This window comes from Lynx canadensis, unplaced genomic scaffold (assembly GCF_007474595.2).
Source record: "Lynx canadensis isolate LIC74 unplaced genomic scaffold, mLynCan4.pri.v2 scaffold_54_arrow_ctg1, whole genome shotgun sequence".
In the NCBI taxonomy this organism is placed as follows: Eukaryota; Metazoa; Chordata; class Mammalia; order Carnivora; family Felidae; genus Lynx; species Lynx canadensis.
The window spans coordinates 33,688-51,874 of NW_023397576.1; positions in this window are offsets into that span (position 1 = coordinate 33,688).

Genomic DNA, 18,187 nt, shown 5'->3' on the forward strand with positions numbered 1-18,187 from the left:
TCTGACGTGTGCCTTTTGTTCAACACAGTAATTAAGCCCTGCACTCTGCCCAGCTCTTCTACACTACCTGGACAAACGTTTTTCCTTCTTTTCAATAAATGTCAGACGCTGTGCAAAAGAAATTGAGTCTCCATGAGTGTGGCACCTCTCCCTCCCTGGTCCAGTGCGTGGGGTCCGTGGCCCGTTGAGCAGGCGTGTGTGTCCCCTGTCATTCTGTGGCCCACGTCGAATCCTGCATGATGCAAGCGAGCCGACGGTCCTGTGCTGGTCCCGGGGACGGGCACCCCACTGGTGGCCGTTGGGGCCCAGAGGCTGCCTCGTCCAATCCAGTCGGCTGCGTGCCCCTTAGGAAATGGACCTCGATCTGAGTTTGGCCAAGGCGATAGCGGGAAAAGTCGACTAGGAGGCTTCTGGAAAAGAATTCCTCATTTCCGAATGCTGCTTGAAAGCACAACACCTTTTGTGGCAAATCATGAATCCCACACATTTGTTGCTGAACACCTGTCAAACTGTATTTAATTCATTATTCAGGGAATCAGCAGAATGACAGGTTCTTTAGAAAAGCACTTACATTTACAAAGCCTTGACTGGGTGAGTGGTAGAGAAGGGAATGCACAAGTGGCATCGTTCGTTGAATACAAACCTGGTTGAGGAGCCTCGGGACAATAAAATTCTAAGTTTCTCTGAAGGGCAGAATAGGAACAAAGACATCACTTCTTACTGTTTCTCTGTATGCTAACCTCTGAAGTCTGTGCGGACAATAGCCTCTGCTACCTCGTCTGGCTGGAAAAGTTAAATATCCTGATAAAGTCAAATAAAAATGGTGGGCTTATAGAGGAGCACTCAGTTCCATCTGCCTTATTTCCAAATGGGTGATTTTTCAAGAACATGAAAAAGAATCCATCAGGTTCCTAAAACAGTATTGTTTTCCTTTATCGCTTTCTGTGCATCCGTTGTTTTGAACAGGGAAACTTTTGTCATTCCTGTGAAGTTTTTCATAGACTGTACACGGAGCTAGGGGAACATCTGAATTATGTATATGATGATGTCTGTATTCCAAGAAGTAGTGGAAGGCATCATTTACTTTCAATTTGGCTTGTAATATATCACAGTCTTGATATCAGAGGGAATATTTTGAGTTACTTAATGTAATAAAGTTGTCATGGTTCACAGGGTTCTTAAAACAGTTGAAAGCTGGCTAATTATGAGATCCCAAGTGGAGGTGCTAGCTGTCAGCTCTCCTGCGTGGGTTTCAAGGATGATTGTGTTAAGCATATTCAGTGTTTGGTTTACAGTTTGTTTATTTATTTTTGAGAGAGAGAGAGAAGAAGGAGGAGGACGACGACGACGACGATGACGACAGAGAGAAGGAGAGAGAGAATCCCTAGCAGGCTCCGAGTTGTCAGCCTGGAGCCCCACACGGGGCTCCATCTGAAGAACCAGGAGATCATGACCTGAGCCCAAATCAAGAGTTGGATGCTTTAACAGATCGAATCACCCAGGCGCCCTGCTTTTAAACGTAGACCCTGCTCACGTGGTTTGGAAACAGTTTCTAGAGTCAGCCTAGCATGTCCCCCATGATATTTGTCTACCTGGCTCTAGAGAGGTAGGTGTCATGGGCAGGGACTTCTGGGTGTCCTTCAAACAGTGTCCTTAACTCCCCTTCCTCTCCCAATAAAAATGCCCTGCAGTTTTCTTCCTCCTGCCAGCAGGGCTGTGTTAGGGATCATGCCCTCATCTCCTCGAGTTGTACCCTTCCCGGGTCATCTTTCATGCTGAAAATGTCTTGGAGAGGGTCTTAGTTTGCCAGAATCAATCATGCACACTTTAGCAAGAGTCCAGAAAAGGACAAAGGAATGGTATTTGTCAGGAAGAAAGGAAGTTCTTTTTCATTACTTTGCAATCCCCCACCCCTCCACCTTGCAGTTACATTCTCAGTTCGTTGCCCCTCACTTCCCTCTTGCACTGGACTGGACTCCACACCCATCGAGAAGCCTTATCTTAGAAGGGGGGACTCATATAAAGACTGACAAAAAAGAAGATGAATATAAGAGGAACAAGAGAGAAATGCAATTAACGATTTATTGACTTATTTTTGCTGGTTGGAGCCAATAATGACCTGAATTTTGTGACAGTGAAATCCACAAAAATTTAACGTCTGACCAAGTGGACTTGGAGTGCTTCAGTGCCCTGAGTCTCAGGTCTCAGGGGAATCTTGGTAGAACACACTCATGAAATGGCTCTCTCTTCCCTTAATCCCAGAGGACAGAGAGGGGGTAGGAAGGGAATTCTAAATGGACCCTTTGTGAGTGCCCGTGATGTATCTGTCCACCAGAAGCCTGGAGCCGAAGGTGCAGGCTTATAGAATACCAGCAGTCTGAATCTTCTTCCAGGAGCCTTCCCAGGGGACGGATACCCGGCTTCTTCAGGAGTTGAGACACTGCTTTGTCTTCCATCATGAAGCTACTGTCACTCCTTGGGTACTCCATCAAGCCCTTTTGAGCAGGAAAAATTCTTTTTTTTTTTTTTTTTAATTTTTTTTTCAACGTTTATTTATTTTTGGGACAGAGAGAGACAGAGCATGAACGGGGGAGGGGCAGAGAGAGAGGGAGACACAGAATCGGAAACAGGCTCCAGGCCCTGAGCCATCAGCCCAGAGCCTGACGCGGGGCTCGAACTCACGGACTGTGAGATCGCGACCTGGCTGAAGTCGGACGCCTAACCGACTGCGCCACCCAGGCGCCCCAGGAAAAATTCTTAAATGAAAAGTCACACATCTAATGGGACCAGGTGTGGGAAGGACAAGAGATCAATCAAAACACAGTGAAATAGAGTGAAAGCCTGTCATGATCTCAAACCATTTAATAGCCTGGGGAAATGGTCACGACGGAACAGGAAGCAAAAAAAAAAAAAAAAAAAATCAGTGTACCGAACAGTCAAGACCCAGTTAGGGCATCGAGACCCTTCTATCTTGCCACCACTGCAGCTCATCACAAAGTCCGGACTGCAAGGTCCTGGCCTGGGCCCAAAGCTCCTTACCTTCCCCTTTGCTCCCGTCGGTTCTCTTGCTGGTTCCACCACCGGCCCCCAGTTTTGTGGCCTATATGAGAGCACTCGGGGGGAGTGCTCTTCATGCCCACGCTCTTACTGGTGCCTCATAGACAGTCCCCAAATCCGTTCTGCCCCGCTTTCGCTTCAGTGGCTCCCCTCTTCCCCAGCCCCAAGGCACCAGCCCCAATTCCGATCTCCTGCCCCCTCTATCCGGCGATTGCAGGGGCCCCGGCGCAAGTGCCCGGCTGATTCAGGAACCTCTTTTCTCTTCCTGCGGTTGGTGTCTCCTTCTGTCTCGTGGCAGCTGAGAGCACGCTGCCAGATGGCCAACAGGGGAACATTTATAATGTCAGCGCCCTGTTGGTCCTAAGGAAACAGTAAGCCTGTCATTTGGGCCTTGACCGCGATAGTACCTATTCTGCTATCTGAGCAGAAGAGGGCATATTTAGTTACCCTCGAAGCAAACACGTTCTTTGTAAGATCATTAGGATAGATTTCTAAAATTAACACATAGACCAAAGTCCATATAACACTGTACCTATTTTGACCTGTCAAAATCTCACTCCAGAAAGATTGTTTTCAAATCATATTCTTACTAGTAATGTTGAAGAAATGTCTCTTTGCCTCGGTCACTATATTAAATTTTTAATTTTCAAGAAGATGCAGTATCTCAACAATCAAATACTCTTTCCCACAGCAAAACGCTCTCTTTCATCCTGCTTCGCCTCTGTCACCAATAAGATGAGGCTCTTAGAGAATAGTTACTTTCTCCCTCTCTTCTCCTCTCCTCTACCTTACTATAACCAAGACAGTTGGGAACATTCTTCTGTTTTCCAACCCCACTCTCATCCCCTCAAGTGATGGGGCTGGTGGAAACTGTTGACACCAGAGGGTATGGGAATAATTCAGCTAGGAATTTTTATCATTTTTAGGTCTCTATGAGGAACAATATTTAACTTGTACTATGAAAGTCTATCAACCCACTTTCAGGTATTTGATGTTAAATGACATCTTAGGGATGAAGACAATGGTGAAGTTAAATTTAGACCTTTTCAACATCTACAAACACCGAGGTTTTCCCATTTGCTCCGAAGAAAACATACAAGTATATTCAAGTAATGAGTTAGCAGAGTTGCTAGGCACAATGGTGAATGAAAGAGAAAGAACGCCTGCCCGTGAGATATTGAGAGGAGATCAAGGGGTCAGACATCAGACAAAACTTCAGATGTAACCACCCACAAATTTGGAAGCCACATTTTCTTTCACCAAGAAATCTTTTTTTTTTTTTTTTTTTGAGAGTGAGAGAGTGTGAGCAAGGGATGGGCAGAGAAAAGACGGGGGACAGAGGATCCAAAGCAGGCTCTGCACTGAGAGCGGCGAGCCCCATGTGGGGCTGGAACCCATGAACTGCGAGATCCTGATCTGGGCGGAAGTCGGACACTTAGCCGACTGAGACACCCAGGCGCCGTTCACGTTCGCCAAGAAACCTTGAGTGGGGGAGTTCGTCTAATGTGATTCCGAACGGGTTGTAAAGACAATGTGAGGTTAAGGTTTAAGGATAGGAACCTTCACGCTGACTTTCAGTTTTATTCTATCTTCATGGAATCACGCAGCCTGTCTTGGAAGCCAGAGTTCGGTGGGTAACACCATGACTAGCACCACCCTTCTCAGGTGTTTACTGTCATTATCATCTCGTCTCAACCCCTGAATAATCGCTCAAATAAGTTTTTTTTTTAATGTCTATTTATTTTTGAGACAGAGAGAGACAGAGCGTGACTGGGGGAGGGGCAGAGAGAGAGGGAGACACAGAATCTGAAACAGCCTCCAGGCTCTGAGCTGTCAGCACAGAGCCGGATGTGGGGCTCGAACTCACGGACCGCGAGATCACGACCTGAACCGAAGTCGGACGCCTAACTGACTGAGCCACCCAGGCGCCCCATCGCTCAAATAAGTTTAACGGATATTCTGTGTGCGTCAGTTGTAGCAGGTCATTAGACTACCCAGCACGTTGAGGAGGACACTCTCGGGCAACCCTGGAACCTCAGACCACTATGGGACGTTTAAACCCATTATTTAATGAATTGACATCCACACAATTTGTGCAATCAAGTCCATAAAGACAAGGAGCAAAGAATTTGCTGTGTGAGTAGCCGTAACATCAAGGCCAGCCCCGTTCTCTCTGCCTACGCTAGAACACGCTAATATCTAATACTTGAGAGTAACGAAGACTTACGTGTATTGAGCTCTTAATATGTACAAAGAAATGCCAGAAGTGCCTCATGCACATGAACTTATTCATCATCACTTTAAGATGAAGTCCATAGTTCTGTCCACTCCGTTTAGAATAGCACAGGTAGGGGCGCCTGGGTGGCTCAGGAGGTTGAGCCTCCGACTCTTGATCTCGGCTCAAGTCACGAGCCTGTTTGGGATTCTCTCTCTCCCCCTCTCTGCCCCTCCCTCTCTCATGCTCTTTCTCTCTCTCAAAATAAATAAGCAAACATTCTTAAGAAAATTTAAAACATTAAAAAAAGAGACTCATGCCCTACTGACTGAGCCAGCCAGGTGCCCCTTGAGTACCTCTTTCTACATTTATTGGCCACTTGGTACCTTCTTTTATGAAATATCCATTCAAAAGCGTCCCCTATCCTAAGTTTATTTATTTATTTTGAGCCTTTGAGAGAGGGAGAGAGGGAATCCTAAGCAGGGTCCCACTGTCAGCACAAGCCCATCTCGGGGCTCCATTTCACGAATGGTGAGATCATGGCCTGAGCTGAAATCAAGAGTCAGACGCTTAACCGACTGAGCCACACAGGCGCCCCTCGCTTATTTTTAAACTGGCTTATCTATCTTCTTATCGATCAGCAGCAGCTCTTTATATGTTTTTGGTGTTACTACTCCAGCCAAAGGCCATCAGGAACACACCTATAATTGAGCGAGTTGGGTCTGTTACTCCTTGGAGCAAGGGAAAACACAAACCGTGCAGAGCCACGGGGCATCTCAGTAAGAAGATGTTAGAAGAAACTTACCGAAGTTGGCTCGTGTTAGGTAATTTGGGTGACGGTTTTAAAAAGTGAGGCTTTGTTCTGGATTGGATGTTGTCAGGAAGTGGGGGAAATTCTATGACTGTCTTTTTGAGAGAGGGAGAGAGAGAGAGACAATCTTAAGCAGGCTCCACACTCATTGTGAAACCTGATGTGGGGGCTCGATCTCACAACCATGAGAACATGACCTGAGCTTAAATCAAGAGTTAGACACTTGGGGCGCCTGGGTGGCTCAGTCGGTTAAGCGGCCGACTTCGGCTCAGGTCACGATCTTGCACTCTGTGAGTTCGAGCCCCGCGTCGGGCTCTGTGCTGACAGCTCAGAGCCTGGAGCCTGTTTCAGATTCTGTGTCTCCCTCTCTCTGACCCTCCCCCGTTCATGCTCTGTCTCTCCCTGTCTCAAAAATAAATAAATGTTAAAAAAAAAATTAAAAAAAAAAAAAAAGAGTTAGACACTTAACCAACTGAGCCACCCAGGCCCCCTGGAGGTATCTTCTTGTATTGTCTTCTAAGACCTGCTTGATTTTTATTAGAATTGCATTTAATCTAGAAATAAATTTGGGAAGAATATATATTGTAACAATTTTGAGTCTTTCAATTCATTACCATCTTATATCTTTCCATTTATTTTGTTATTTACATTAGTTCAGTAATATTTCATACGTTTCAGTGTCAAGGTATTGAAAATATTTTATAGATTTATTCCTCGGTATTTGATAATGTATAATACTATCATAAATGGTATTTTTTAAGATTTTATTTTTTTAAGGAATCTCTACACCCGTGAATCACGAGATCATGACCCGAGCCAAAGTCTGATGCTTAACTAACTGAGCCACCCAGGCGCCCCTCTTATTAATTAAAAAAATTTTTTTATTTATTTTTAAAATTTTTATTTATTTTGAGAAGGGGGAGGGGTCGAGAGAGAGGGAGAGAGATAATCCAAAGCAGGCTCCACGCTCAGTGAGGAGACCAATGCGGGGCTCAATCCCATGAACTGTGAGATCATAACCTGAGCCGAAATCAAGAGTTGGACCCTCGACCGACTGAGCCACCCGGGTGCCCCTCATATACACATTTTTTTAAAAAAAATGCTGCAGTCAACGTCCTTATTGGAACTGCTTGTTGGTAGGGCGTGCATGTCCTAAACTTTACGAGGTATTGCCACATTCATCTCAAATTTTGTTCTCCGCTGTCAACCAGCATTTTATGAGAACTCTCATTTTCCCACATCCTTCAACATTTGATATTGTCAGTATGTTTACTTTTACCAATCTAGTAGTTTTGAAATGGGAGGCCGTTTTTGTTCTGCTTAAAATCTGTGTGGGAGCTTCCTGATACGTGAGCATATGGCAATTTGGGGAGAATGGTGTGCTCTGAGAGGGCCTGGAAGCTCTGTGTCCCTCCCCACACACCTTGCCCTCCGCGTCTCTTCGCACTGGCTGTTCCTGAGTTCTATCCTTTCATAATAAAGCAGTGATGTGCACAGAAAAGGCCAGGTGAGGACACAGCAAGAAGGTGGCCTATAGAAGCCAGGGAGAGAGACGTCAGGAGAAACAGAATCTGCCCACACTGGGATCTGGGACTTCCAACCTCCAGAGCTGAGAGAAATAAGTGCCTGTTAATTAAGTTAAAAACACCCACGCGTACACACTTCCCACTCTGATGCCTAGTGTGATCGTGCATCTCTTCAAATGTCCCTCACTTGGCATTGATTGTTCATGTATCTTTTGGATATCTTCCATTTGTCCTTGTGTAATTACTCTCCTCCACCGTACTCTGTGCCCAGGACGCTGACCCTTTTGGACAGCATGAATGACTCACTTGCCCTCTGGCTTCTGGTTGAGTTTGTCGAGTTGCTGAATTGTTGAGACTGTTGAGTTCTGATTGAGTTTGGCCAACGAGAGACCTCCATCTCTACCAGACCGAGTGGTGACTGTGGCTGAGTTCCTCTACCAAAGACAACAAATGCCCTCCAGGGGCTTTCTTGTTTTATTTGTTTGAAGTTTTATTTTATTTATTTTGAGAGAGAGAGAGAGAGAAACAGAGAGCAAGCGTGAGCAGGGGAGGGGCAGAGAGAGAGGGAGAGATAATCCCAGGCAGGCTCTACACTGACAGAGACTGAGACTCTAGCCCAAAGACCATGAGCCCATGACCTGAGCCTAGATCAAGAGTTGGACGCTTAACCAACTGAGCCACCCAGGCGCCCCACCACAAAGACCTTTCTCGTTGCCCTACAATAATGGTGTATAAGAAATTCCTCAAAACTTAAAAGTTACCTGTTCTCCTTGCTCACGTGCTATCGGCTGTCTGGGGCTCTTCTGCGACAGGATGCGGTCAGGGTGGGCTTGGCTCTACGATGCCAATTGCATTTAGATTTGCTTCAGTGTGAAGCAAATGTATCCAGAAGCAAATGTATCCCTGTAGTCCAGACCAAAGGATCGGTGAGTACTTGGGGCCAGCTCTTCTCACGGCAATCACGGGAATGAAGGACCAACAAAACCTCACAAGCATATTGACGTTCTCTATTCACGTCATGTCTGCTCACACTGCATTGATAAAAACAAGTGTATGACAAAGCCTAGATTCAGAGAGACAGCTAGGTACACTCCACGCCGAGAGTGGGTGGGGGTGGGAGTGAATATTTGCAGAACAATTATCCAATCTATCACAACTTCCTCTGACCGTACACACACTTTTTTCATAACCCCTTCATTTAATTCTCCTCTATTACCCCATTTGTGTGCGCCATGGGTTTCTTGTTAGAACCCTGATTAAGCCTATATCATCCTCACAAGTTTCTATAGATTTTCCACTTTTTTTCAGGGACATACGATACCCCCTCTCATTTTAGTGCAGCCTTTCCCCCCCCCTTTTATGCTTTCCTTTTTTGTGTGGGTCCTCTTCCCTGAAGGCCCTACCCCAACTCTGGCACCAACCCTTTCCCACCTCTTGTGACTAATGCTAACTTAGTGTGCATATTTCTATAGTTTTCTTCATACCTACCCAATCGTGTATGTGTGTGTGCATTCATATGTAAGCTTTTTTTGAGTTAATATCTATTTAACAACCAAAACATGATGCATTTTTCTACATATTGTTTCTTATGTGAAACCTTACAAAATCTCCCCAAATTGGCTGCCATAGACCTTTCTTATTCCTTTAAAATGCTGAATTATGGGGGTACCTGGCTGGTTCGGTAGGTAGAGCATGCGACTCTTTTTTTTTTTTTTTTTAATTTTTTTTTTTCAACGTTTATTTATTTTTGGGACAGAGAGAGACAGAGCATGAACGGGCGAGGGGCAGAGAGAGAGGGAGACACAGAATCGGAAACAGGCTCCAGGCTCTGAGCCATCAGCCCAGAGCCCGACGCGGGGCTCGAACTCACGGACCGCGAGATCGTGACCTGGCTGAAGTCGGACGCTTAACCGACTGCGCCACCCAGGCGCCCCTGGCATGCGACTCTTGATTTGGGGGAGTTTGAGCCCCACGTTCGGCGGAGAGATTACTTAAAAAAAAAAACAACTAGGGGCACCCGGGTGGCTCAGTCAGTTAAGTGTCCGACTCTTGATATCAGCTCAGGTCACGATCTCACGGTGCGTGGGACTGAGCCCCGCATAGGGCTCTGCGCTGACAGGGTGGAGCCTGATTGGGGTTCTCTTTCTCCCCCTCTCTCTCTGCCCCTCCCTGGCTCTCCTTCTCTCTCAAAATAAACATTAAAAAGCTAAAATGCTGAACTATGTTCCATCCATGCTGACTCCATTCCCCTGTTGATGAATGAAGTTCCTGGCTTAAGTGCCGCCCAGATCCCACATTCAGGCCTGAGGTAGTCCTTCCCCCAGCTGCTGGGAGCCTAGGCTTCTGAGAGCCACAGCTGAATCACTCCCCAGCAATTGCTATGGGTTGAAGGGAGTTGCCTGGCCCAGGGGTACCTATTGCCTTCAGGTAAGACCATATCTAATGACTACTCAGCACGGAGGTACCAAGGCCTGGCCTCAGCTCCTCAATCCGTAACTTTTCTGAATGGCTATTCCAGCTTTAGAGGTCACTGTAGAATCAACTGAGGCCTCAGTTGCAACTGCCATGTTTCTTTAAAACCTCCCTCTGCCGAATCCTGCTTCTCTTCCTCCCTTACAGGTGTTACGAGATCTGTTTCTGAGGGAACTTAAAGTGTATTTGGGGCTAGAACGGGTCCTAAGAGCAGATGACGAGATAGGACTTTGGAGTGCGATTACCTGTCAGCTGCTTAGATGTGAGGACTCCATCACTGGTGGTGGGTAAGTGCGGATAACCTGTGATGTGGTAGTGATGCACCTGTCAAGACTTTCACTAGCAGTGAACAGAGACAGGACACCAATGGAGGGAAATGTACTGGCAGGTGCAATGTCTCAGGGGTCGACTTGTTCAGAAAGTAGTAACTATAAAGATTGTGCAAATAGATGGTTGTAACAAGAGACTACTATAGAACTGCACAAAGACGAGGAAACGCAAACAGTCATTAACACCAATCTAACCTAGGCACCAAAGCCAAGAGTCTCAAATGCAGGCAGAAGGCAGAGGCTGACTACTGGCCTGTAAGCATTAGTCCTCTTTGTATGCTTCTCACAAGTCCATTTTGTTATCTACAACATGACAGATCTACTCATGCACAAACTAAGCTCAGCCTTTCCCACTCCCTTCACGTGTTCAGAGAAAATCACTAAATCAGAAATGAGTCAGAGGTTGGATTCTATGAACTCAATATACAAGAGTGCTGCCCTATAAGCCCATCTCTTATCTAAACCTATCAGGATATTTAACCTTCCCAGCCATAGACGAGGTAGCAGAGGCTATTGTCCGCACAGACTTCAGAGGTTAGCATACAGAGAAACAGTAAGAAGTGATGTCTTTGTTCCTATTCTGCCCTTCAGAGAAACTTAGAATTTTATTGTCCCGAGGCTCCTCAACCAGGTTTGTATTCAACGAACGATGCCACTTGTGCATTCCCTTCTCTACCACTCACCCAGTCAAGGCTTTGTAAATGTAAGTGCTTTTTCTAAAGAACCTGTCATTCTGCTGATTCCCTGAATAATGAATTAAATACAGTTTGACAGGTGTTCAGCAACAAATGTGTGGGATTCATGATTTGCCACAAAAAGGTGTTGTGCTTTCAAGCAGCATTCTGGAAATGAGGAATTCTTTTCCAGAAGCCTCCTAGTCGACTTTTCCCGCTATCGCCTTGGCCAAACTCAGATCGAGGTCCATTTCCTAAGGGGCACGCAGCCGACTGGATTGGACGAGGCAGCCTCTGGGCCCCAACGGCCACCAGTGGGGTGCCCGTCCCCGGGACCAGCACAGGACCGTCGGCTCGCTTGCATCATGCAGGATTCGACGTGGGCCACAGAATGACAGGGGACACACACGCCTGCTCAACGGGCCACGGACCCCACGCACTGGACCAGGGAGGGAGAGGTGCCACACTCATGGAGACTCAATTTCTTTTGCACAGCGTCTGACATTTATTGAAAAGAAGGAAAAGACGTTTGTCCAGGTAGTGTAGAAGAGCTGGGCAGAGTGCAGGGCTTAATTACTGTGTTGAACAAAAGGCACACGTCAGAGAGACAGCTGCGAATTGAGAAGAGAACTGGACTGTGGGCAAAACGAACAGGTCCACAGGAGGAAACGAGTGACTGGATTTGGCTGCCAGGCACCCGTGGGACCCGGCGGCCATCTGGCAGGAGCAGAAGAGGTCTCCGGGAGGTGGGAGGGAGTGGGTCCCGCTGCACGTGAGAGGCTGGCCCGGCCCTCCAGCCGGGGCGCGGTGGGTGGCGAGCTGCTGGAATCGCTGGCCAGGGGCCAGGGGCCAGGAGCCAGGAGCCAGGGGCCAGGGGCCAGGGGCCGTGGCCAGCTCAGACGCTTGTCGGCTGAGTCCAGATGGCTGCGGGCCGCAGTGTGTCGGCGGTGTGCGCTGGGTGGCGACGGCGGCCCGGCCTCAGCGCGGGTGTCCGCGCGCGGCGCCGCAGGCCTGGCGGTCAGTCTGGCGGAGGCGGCCCGCAGCGGCCGGGCTGTGGGGGGTCTGTCCGGCGTGTAACGGGAGCCCAGCCCGCAGCTGGAGCGCGGGCCCGAGGCCAAGTGTGCTGCGCGGGAGGGGCCCGGCTGGCCGCAGGGGGCGGCGGCGCGCTCCCGAGCGGGGCCCGGCGGCGGCAGCGGGGACCCGGAGCGCTATTCCTGGAACAAAGGCAAGCACTACGCGGGAGGGGACAGCAGCGCGGGGGAGAGCGCGGCCGCGCGATCGCGGCGAGGGGGAGGGAGGGCGAGGCGCGGCGAGGCGCCGCCCGCGGCCATCTGCGCGGCGGCGACGGGCGCAGCGCACCCTCCCCCGAGCACCCGCCCCCAGGCCCGAGGGGCTCCCGGCCTAGAAGTCCTCGTCCTCCACCCAGCCAAACACCCGCTTCATCTCGGCCAGGAAGCCCCGGTAATCATTGAGGAGGGGGCTCTCCTTCCTGATGTAGGGGATCACCCACTGCAGGGCCGGCCCCGTGAGGCGGGTGATGAGGAACGTCACCTTCAGGGCATCGCTGGAGAACAGGGTCTCGTCCACTAACATGTAGGCGCCCGTCTGCACGATGAACTCCGGGAGGCGGTCGGTGTCGCCGTCAAAGGTCTCGGGGAAGGGAATCGGGTTCCTCCACCGCCGCGTCTGGGGCCGCAGGGGCAGGGCCAGGAGGGCCTTGATCAGCTGCACTCGGCCGTCCATCGCGCCGCGCTCGCGCTCGCGCTCGCGCTGGTCGGGCTGGGCCGGGCTGGGCTGTGCGGGGCGGGGCGGGGCGGGGCGGGGCTGTGCTGGGCGGGGAGGCGTGGCGGGAAGTGCGTGTGCGCGGAGGCGGGCCCGGGCCCGGGGGCGGGGCCAGGGCGGGACTGGCGCCGGCTCCGCCCACGAGGCCGGGAGGTCGCCAGGGCGCAGGCGTGACGGAGCGGTGGGTGCCCTGGGGCGCGAGCTCACCGGGTGGGTCGGGCCTAAAGGCCGCTCGGGGAGGCGGGGTCAGAATGGAGGGGCGGGGCCGAGGTTGTCCTCGCGGGCGGTGGGGCCGAGGGCCGTGGGAGAGGGGCGGAGCCAGGGGAGGAGCCCAGGACAGCAGGTCTTCTTTGGTGAGCGGGGAGTGGGCTGCACGTGGGGAAGGGCGGGCCAGGTGCTTCCCAGTTCAGGAGCGCTTCTGGTGCACACCGTGCCTGCAGGCCACCCGCCCTTTCGAGTTCCTTCGCCGACCCATTGCCTCTGGATGCCCCTTGCGTGAGCTGCTGCGGCCACTTTTTGCTGCTGATGCGTCTTGTCGGCCAGAGGTTATTGGCACCCAGGCTGCAGATGTTGATTTAGCTAACATAATCCAGAGAGCATATTTAAGAACGATGCACCAGGACTGAGGCATGTAAGAAGAGTTGGGAGTTAAGAAGCTAATATGCTATATTAAGAGGCAAAAAGACACTGATCCATATGGAAACCGAAAGAGAAGCAAAAGAGTGGTTGGATGCTTTCCAACCGTGACTTTATACATGTTCGTACATCAAGAAAAAAGGAAAAGAATACGTAGGATTTTAACAAATTTAACAAATTTAACAGCCAGCTCCTGGCTGGCTCAGGCAGTATAGTGTGCAACTCTTTTTTTTTTTTTTTTTTTAAGTTTATTTATTTATTGTGAGAGCAAGCGAGCAGGGGAGGGGCAGAGAGAGTGGGAGAGAAAATCCCAATCAGGAGCCACACTATCAGCACCGAGTCCAGGGGGCTGGATCTCACGAACTGGGATATCCTAACACGAGCTAACTGAAATCAAGAGTCTGATGCTTAACCGACTGAACCACCCAGGCAGCCCAGAGTACGCAGCTCTTGATCTCGGAGTTTTGAGTTCAAGCCTCATGTTAGGTTTAGTGCTTACTTTTTTTTTTTAATTTTTTCTTTCAACGTTTTTATTTATTTTTGGGACAGACAGAGACAGAGCATGAACGGGGGAGGGGCAGAGAAAGAGGGAGACACAGAATCGGAAACAGGCTCCAGGCTCCGAGCCATCAGCCCAGATCCTGACGCGGGGCTCGAACTCACAGACCGTGAGATGGTGACCTGGCTGAAGTCGTACGCTTAACCGACTGCGCCACCCAGGCGCCCCAGTGCTTACTTTTAACAAATTGGAAAGGATACGGGGAAATTTGCCATTCCAGATTAATATACATGTATCACCAGCTTTCATATATACAGGATATAATCGGATAAAATGTACAATGATGTTAAACGCCCTGTTCGGAGTAACAATTCAACGTTAAGAGAACAAGGAATGTATCTTTTCATTGTAAAGAAAACGCATGAGGAAGTGTCTTAACGCTAAAGGGATCCAAAATCACGGTCTCACTAATGGACTGATATCCCAGATCTGGGATACAATGACTCCACATCCTAAAGACGTTAAATTTCCCTAAGTTAAATTATACTTCGCACCCGTGACCAGTGATGGAGTCAGGCGATGTGCAAATAGTGCGTTTCATCCAATTATGTGCAGCATTCGCTACCCCCTCCCCCCAAATAATCTTACCAGAAACACAAAGAGGATATTTTTGATCAGATGAGTTGATTTTGACATTCATATGCAACAATAAACAACCCAGATCAGTGTGGAAATTTTTGAAACAGAAGGGCGATGCGGGTGACTTGTTTCAACAATATGTTCACAAAGACATTATTCTTTACTCGTTGGTTTTTCCTATCTCTTACCCCACCTACAATACAAGATGCCAGCGACCTCAGGTGACCTTGCTGTGAAGCAATCCTCTCTGATTTTGTTCTCCCAGGAAATCCCTGATGATAGGGCTTTCCCACACCTACCTCCCAGGCGGGCGGGATAAACAATGTCCTGGAAGGGGACTTTTTCAGGGAGCTGTGCCAGGTGAAATAGTGACAGTGGTCTGGGTGGGGACTTTCAACCCGGTCTGCCATATCCACGTGCTTGTACTGTGAGGCTGTTTCCTTCACGAGAGCCTGCTGCACCCAGATTCCCCTCAGCGGACCTCCGCCTGCCTGCCTCACGGCTACATCGTCACCCTCTTGCCCGGAGCCTGGAGAACTAACCCCACACGTCCAGGATGAGAGTCCTTTCCTCTCTCCCAGGCTCCACACGGGAGCAAGCCTCAGCCACCCTCTGGGCTTTGGCCTTTCAGGCTGGCAGACACTGGCCCAGGAGTCGGTGACAGGGACTCCCTCCTTCAGCGGATATGTCTAAGCATAGGTGATACAAGCTCAAGAGGTAAACAGTGGACCAAAAGATGTGTCGTAAGAAAATATCCAGAATGAAACACTGAAAGATAAACATATGAACAATACAGATTACGTAAGACACAAGGAGGATCATATGAAAGAAAGAGATGCTATTTCCTTGGGGTTCCAGGCAAATAGGAAAGAGAACGAAGCAAAGCAGTATATGAGCAGATAGGAGCTGAGAACAGACTCCTCGTGGAGAAAAATGCAAGAAATCTACACGGGAGCACATTTTAGGGAAGCTATTGAGAACCAAAGGCAAACAGAGTAGTTGTGAGCTTTCAGAGGATGAAAGCAAACGAGCCTGAGAGCTGCCTTCTCAAGTAAAGAATAGAAAAAGCAAAAGAATAGAAAATGAAATATCGTCTTCTATGCGCTGAAAGAATATACTTCCCAGTGGGAGACTCCTCCCCCTGCCACAACATATTTCAAGAATGAAGATGAAATAAAGGTCTTCTTATAAGCACCAAAGGGGAAAACCTGAGAGAATTTGTCACCAGAAGATAGGACTTGCGGAAAATACTAACCGATATTCCTCAGGCCGAAGACAGATTTTACATGAGTGAAAAGTAATGAAAAGGTGAATAGTTATGGAATCAAGCTTAGTCAGTGAAACTAAACAGAAAAGGAAGAGATTATTAGGGAAGTCAGGAGATGGTGACCTTTGAGTGGGGGGAAGAATACTGTGATGAAAAGGGGCCAGGTGTGGGCCTCGAGGTTGTTGGCAAGTTGTATTTCTTTTAGTGGAAGAGAGTCTCAGGCGTTCTTTGTGGTATGTCAGCGAGTTGTGCCCGTCTGTGAGGTCCTGAGATCTCCGTCTATCACGGTGTCACAATTACATGCGAGTGTGTGTGCATGTGTGGGCGCTCAGGACTTGGAGGCCGACTTGCCTTTCTGGACCACGGCGGGACAGGTACAGCACAGTCTCAGCCTTCGATCTGGTGACTTCTCCCAGCACTCAGCACCCACGGATCCTACCAAGGAAAGTAAATGACTTCCTCATGTCCTTGGAAAGGTCCCTGGTCCGTTAACCTACCTCCTCTCTCACAAGCCACAGCAAGTCTCAGGGGTACACATTTCAGCCTGGGGCACGTTCCTGAGAGACTGGCCTGAGATAGGCAACCACATCTTCCCGAGCCCTTTGCCAACTCCTCTATGGGAGCACCTCTCCCATTGTGCCTTCGGGCACAACCCGTCATTGGACCAGAGGGTTTAGGAACTCCTCAAGAGGGAGTATTTCTGGAGATCTCCCGGGGAAAGGTTGTGTTTCAGGACCTACATCGGTACATACTGAATCCCCATATACGCCATGCCGTGTACTGAGCTGTATTTTATGATTATATATGGGAAACTGGTGATGCATTTAGAAAGGAGATATGAGACAGATGTAGGATCTGTGCTGCTAAAATGAGCACGTGGTATGAGACATAGGAAAGTGAAAAAAATCAGGACTGGTTGATTTATTAATTAGCATGGAGAAATGACCGCAGACGAAAGCAGTAAAGCTGTGGAACCAACAATCGGAGACCTAGGTAGTGTGTTGTAAGATGCGGATTATGTGCTCCGAACGGTGTTTAGAAACTACAGATTTATATGGGCTACGTTGGGATGGGAAGGCTCCAGGCAGCAGGAAAGGGCTTTGCGTGAACTCAACGAATATTCCGTCAGCCGAGTGAGCTGGTTCTTACTGGCACATTCATGTACCCGAGGAGAAAATTGAAGCACAAAAATCATCTGAAGTTACCCAGCTGATAGGAGGAAGAGCTGGTGTATGAATCCCAGCAGCAAAGGTGCAGCCCACAAACGCAACCACTGGCCGTAATGCACAGCAGATAAGTAGTGATTGCTAGTGCTTCCCGCACAGTGATTGCTAGCAGCCCAGGGCACTGGCCTGGGATTGAGTGTGAATGGGACAGGAACGATTGGTGACCCAAGGACGAGGGAGACGTAGGCGATTTGAGAAACAGGACGTGTGTGTTACAGGTTCTCACACGCCAGGCATTGAAAGGATCCAGCATGTGTCCATCCACAGAACCAGTCAGAGGGACAAGCCTTAGAGACGAGTGTTGAAGGGGTTGGCAGATCCTGGGACGGCATTTACATCAACAGCTCCAGGCTATCTTCCTGTCTCCCCTCATGTGGATTAACTGCCCCAAACCATCCCTTCACTGGTTGCTGGACAAAGCCTGCAACCACTCTGTTGCCCTCTAGATCTTTGTTAACCTGTTACCCCCAGCCCAGCTCAACCACAAGCTCTCACTGAGTGTGTAAATGAGCAGCAGTCAGACTCCGTGGATAAGACACCCATCAGGGCCAACGGCTGTGTGCTGAACACTGCCCAGCTATCAGGCTGTCTGCTTCTGGTGTCTTCCTTTCATCCCCCGTAGTTTGGAAGTCATTTTACTGTATTTGGTTTTGCTGTTGCTCCAGAGTTCTATTTGAGGCCTAGGAAGCCATCTGTGACAGCTGCAGCTAGCCGCGATATTCCCGATCTATTGGTCAGCATTCTGCAGACGACAGAACCAATGGGAATACATTATGAAGACTTTGGTTCACACACGTATGGAGGCCGAGAAGTCCGGCGATCTCCTATCTACAAGCTGGAACGCCAGGAAAGACAGTGGGGTAACTCAGTCTGAGAACGAAGGCCTGAGAGCCTTCAAACCAGGGGAGTCAATGATCTGAATCCCAGTCTAAGAGCAGGAAAAGTGGGGCACCTGGCTGGCTCGGTCACTAGGGCATGAGTCTTGATCTCAGGGCCATGAGGTCTAGCGGCACAGTGGGTGTGGAGCCTACTTAGAAAAGAAATAGGAGCAGGA